Source organism: Arabidopsis lyrata (assembly GCF_000004255.2).
Source record: "Arabidopsis lyrata subsp. lyrata unplaced genomic scaffold ARALYscaffold_8, whole genome shotgun sequence".
NCBI lineage: Eukaryota > Viridiplantae > Streptophyta > Magnoliopsida > Brassicales > Brassicaceae > Arabidopsis > Arabidopsis lyrata.
In genome coordinates, this window is record NW_003302548.1 from 12203224 (window position 1) to 12208599 (window position 5376).

Consider the following 5376-nt stretch of genomic DNA (forward strand, 5'->3'; position numbering starts at 1 on the left):
TCTAGTAACTCTCTCAAATATTAAAGGTGGGAATCGAATCCTATATTTAAGGGAGGACGATCATGCTATTGGACCGGCTTTAGCTAAGAACCCATTAAATCATCTTTTGCTGGAAATAAGTACACGTAGACTGATTTTAGATGGACATTCATGCAGATCTCCATTTACATGGCAATCGCCTTTGTTGTTTCTCTTCTTTTTTTTTCTTTTACTGAAAGATTGAATTATATTTCATGATTTCCAAGCAAACATATAAAAAAGGTAAACGGATCAAAGACAATTACTCTAGATCAACTTCATTGAGTACTACACTAGGCAGTACTACTTTCTTCTCCAAAAAGGTGTTTTAACCATAAGAATAATCCGGTTGCTACGTACGATTGGCAGCGATTCTCTTTTGTAACAATTCTGGCAATCAGATTTGGGCCTTTGTTGTTTCTCTATGAATATTTATTTTTAAAAAAATCATTATTAATATTAATTTATTTTAAAAACAATTCAAAACAACGTCATTTTGAGTTTATGGACTCGAACGATCAAAATGACGTAGTTATGTTAAAAATAATTGATACGTCACTGTCACCAAATCGGCTCAATCAATGGTTGATTAACTCATACTTATGTCAATTTTATTTTAGGCCCAAATTATAGAGTTTGGATAGTTTTTAAAAAATAAATTACGCATTAAAATAAAAAAAAAACAACATTAGATTTTTGTTGAGGTATAAAAACGTACGGTGCAATTCGTTGACTTTATTTCTGATTAGTGATATCATCATCCAAAGATTTAGAAAGACGAAAGAAAATAATATATAATAAATAAACAAATATCGAACGTTTGCAAAAATAGCTTTTTCATAATTTTAATAGTTTAACCCTTTCCAATTTTCAAAATCTATTCCGCTTTCAGAAAATAATTCGAACTTGTCGACTTTAATTGGACTAACATGTTATATGTTAAAAGATACGTCGAAGAAACTGAAATTGGGTTGGGCTAAACTTTGATATTGGGAGAATAAGACCGGTCCACAAGAGTTGTCTGGATAAACTTCAATATCTATTTGTGTGTTTGCATTGGATGCTTGTTTGGTATGTTTACACACAAAAAGAAAAAGACTTCTAAAGGAGAAAGGAGACCAAACAATAATAATGACAATCAAAGCGTTAAATGCACGAAGCAATCAAAGACCGTGCGAGCAGACAAATTACGCGTTCTTAAAGGATCTCCTTTCGTTTCATGTCTATTGTCTCTTTTTGTTTTTTTCCTATATTTATTACTTAAGGTTTGGAATTTTAAGAAGATACCTTGAAATTTTAAGATATCCAAATGTTATGACCGTAAAATAGTTATTCGAATTCACTATACTCGTAGGTTTTCAGTTATGGATCTATAAAAATACCTAAAACTCTATAAAATTAAAATTCTATATAAAGTTTTAAATTTATTTCATAAATACCTGAAAGATATCTATCTGAATCATTGTAAATCTTCAAAGATAAATGTACGCATATGAGAAAACACACACCATCCCATCATAATCGAAACCAAAGAATATCATACCTACCATTGACCCGCTCATGTTTCTTGTTGTCTTATGAATTATGATAATCATTTTCTTTCGAATGCCCATCAATCACTGGGAGGAAAACAAGAATTCCCATAATTTCCGTCGTTGAAATTTTTTAAGAGATTTTATGCTTTAAGTTTTTAACTTAATTATATGAATACGTTGAAACATGACTTTCAACTTTATAATATTTAACGAAAACAAATCATGAAAATCGTAACCAAATTTGAAACACGGACAATTGCCAATTTGCCGTGCATTAAGTTAAGTTTTTCTTTCTAATCTAACCAATAGTTAATGATTAAAAAAATAAGTTCTTTTAGAACAAATAGTTAATGATTAAAAAAATAGTCGATTGTGTGTTACTTGTATGTATACATTTACACTTACATTATGATATTGTTTTTTTTTTTAATGTAATGTTAAATTAAATTCAAAAAAAAAATATCGTTTTTACAACATGTGCAACGTTTAATTGAAAAGGAATTTAAAATAGGAACTAAAAATGTTTAATGATTAGATTTTTGATGCAACCCAAGCTTGGAGGCCCTTATCATAGCGCCTACCCCCGCTTGCTCGGATTGAACTGAGTTGATTTCGGACTTGCTTATCGATCCATTTGATTAGACGATCCGCTGGGTTCGGGGTCTCGCTATGTCGTCTCCCGTTTCTCTCACGCCATATGGTATACATTGTTGCTTGGAAGATATATCGAGCAAGGAAACTTTGTACTCGGTCTTGCCAATGACCAGTGATATTGTATGTGCATGTTTTTTTAAAAAGTGGTTAATATAGAAAGGGTTATTCAATTTTTAATATATTGTTGGGGACGATATTTTTGGATTTACCAAACGATTGCAATTTTAGGGAGGAGTGTTCGTCGTGGAACGTCATATGTGTTAGATTACGGGTGAGCGCAAGGAGAGTAACTCCGCTTCACTTGGTTTTTGGCTTCTAACCTTCTCCTTCGACTTTCGATTCAGGATGCACATTCTCGAGGAAAAACTATTTGTTCTCCGAAAACTTTTTGACACTTAAAGTAGAAAAATGTAACGTGATTAGACTGCAAGACGGATATATATGGAAAAAAAAAAAAGACAGATCTAGTTTTGGACCCTGTTAAAAAGTGGTTCATGTCCAATTTGATATTTAGTGAGTTTGGTAAGTGATTCAGTGAACGAAGAAGGGTTCCTGGATGGGGGTTGGAGTACTCCAATCGGAGAATTTTGATAAGGGACGGATTGAAGAGATGTTGCCAACAATGTAAGGTCAAACATTTATTTAACATGAGGCTTGTGTACACGACTAAATGTTTTGAATTTTTGATATATATATTTATCGTTTTTTCCAAACATTTTTCGATTTCTAGGAAGATAATGAGAGAGTAATTATAAGAAAATACATGATTTTTATCTTATATTCAGTTTTTGTGTTAGGTCAATCTAGTCTTAGGACTTTAGAAGACTGGATGCAATGTGCGATGTTACTGGCTTGTGTTGGTGTAGTCTTTTACTTGTGGTAGATATTGTATCCGTCGATGGAACGTTTTATGCGTGTTTGAGGTAAATGACTCTTCGTACAAATGCACTTAGTCGGCTTTGTGTGATGCGGACACTGGTTTGTTTGCCATAATTACTTAGGAAGGATAGTGAGCCGCGTTTTATTAGCTCCTTATTAGGATATTAAGCCATTGTAGCCTAGGTTTAGCGTTCATCCGCAAAGCCAATATGTTTTAAAAATTTTGGTTAGAAATTCTACCGCAACGTGTCCACATGTAGTTTGAGTGACAATCGGATAATATATCATCTCCCCACAACAAATACTCCAATTCCTTATATTTAAAATCAAATTCTATAAAAAAAAAAAGGGAAAAAAATGATCATTGAATATTGGTAGCTAGCTAGTGCCGAGTTGCCGAAATAAAATATAAACGACAGGATTGAAGAAAGATTTGACTTGGTAGACTAAAGAAAAAAAAGACAATTTTTTCGCTAAAGATAGATACTAAAAAGACAATGCTTTTGTTTGTACCACTACAAGAAAAACGTTCATTGATAGCGCAAACCATCTGCTATCTTACGTTATTGATAGCGAAATCACAAATGCTGTGACATCGGCAGCTATGGTAGGTGTTTCCCCTACGATAGCATTATTTTGATATGCTATGATAGTTTTAGATACAATAGCTTTATTTAACTGCTGTTATTTATTTTGATATAGCAGATGAAATTTTTGTTAAAAAGTAACGACAATTCAAATTTTGTGCTATAATAGGTTCTTCTACGTTAGCAATTTGTTCTTGCTGTTTAATTTGTTTTCGTAGCTTCATTTTTTGTGCTATAATATCTGATTTTCTACAATGACAGTGAAGAATTGCTATACTTAATTTAATTATGGCTTTTAATTTTGCTATTATATATATTTTCAGAGAGCTATATATTTTGATTCTATACCTGTTTTGCATAATATAAACATGAAAACATAAGTCTGAATATAAATTGTAACATAAGTCTGATTCCAATTCAAAAGTTAGAAAGTTATACAGAATCATTCAACATAACAAGTCTAAATCCAAAAGACATAACAAGTCTGATTCCAAAGTACATAACAGAAGCTGATTAGTCTAGTCTTAAACTAATTAAAACTACCTAATCTGGACCAAAGTTTCTTCATTCCCTGCAACAATCAACAAAGTCTCATATCAGTAGCAGATATAAAAGCAAAACACAAGCATCACAGTAATTACAAAACTTACCCCAGTTTCTTCATCTACTCAATAGATGACCAACTTATCCATTGGCCATGCAATAGATGAACCAAGTGAATCTCTCATATACTCGATTTCATCTGATGGCCTCCAAACTGCTGCATCATCTATCTTCACTACATCTACCCAAACTCTAGCTGCATTTGCCCCCAAGCGAACATGGTGTACCTTTTGGTCTGGGTCGATTGAATGCACACGTCCTTCACCAACCACCCGCCTCTTTCCACTAATATCCATTAACTTGCACTTCTGATTAGCCTTGATAACTTCAGCTCCAGTTTTACGCTGCCATATTACAATATAAACAGGTTTAATTCATGTATAATAATAACCAGAATCAGTAAGTAACAACATCTGCTAAATTTACCGGAGATCTTCGTAGAGGGGAGGGTGAAGCTAACTGACTTTTCTTTACAGGAGGCTTTGAACATGTTGCTGGAGACTTCTCAACAAGAGATTTTGAAACTGTGGCTGCGGATTTCGTTCCTTTTGTTGTGGCTGCGGATTTTGATATCTCAAGAGAAGACTTATAACCAGCTGCTGCATTTAGTGGACCTGATGATGGTGCTGTTCCTCCTGATGCTGCTGCCTTTTCTGTTGTTGTTTGATGAGTTGATGCAGAAGCCTGATGAAGTGGAGACTTCTGACATGTTGCATCTGCATGGTTTTCAAAGACAACTTTGTTGGCAGGCCAAGCTACAGAAGACTGTAAACAGTCCTCAAGGTACATGACATCAATCGTTGGCCTCCATATAAATGTCTCAGGTTGAATCACTGCATCCACAAATATTTTCACTGCTGCTGGTCCGAGAGGAAGCCCATTAACTAATGCATTGGCATCTTGTGTCTGCCAACGTCCTTCTGCAACAACAACATCATATGAAGACAAATCCAGTAGCTTGCACTTGTTCACAGAATTAGGTCTTGATCCCTGTCAAACACATTCAACCAGTGTTAACATATACTTTCTATGTATGAGTATGAGAATGAGTGATAAAGTTTACCAGGGTTGCAATGTCTTCTGGTTGGAGCTCCTCTTCT

The 5376-nt window shown here is 33.9% G+C and overlaps 1 long non-coding RNA gene across 1 annotated transcript; it reads right to left on the minus strand.

The window, feature by feature from the left end:
* Positions 1-4062: 4062 nt before the first annotated feature.
* LOC110228365 lies at positions 4063-4847 on the minus strand. The gene is made up of 3 exons (XR_002331931.1): positions 4703-4847; positions 4324-4620; positions 4063-4244 (listed from the first exon to the last, which is right to left on the minus strand). It is a non-coding gene; the product is annotated as an uncharacterized LOC110228365 (long non-coding RNA).
* Positions 4848-5376: the final 529 nt, after the last annotated feature.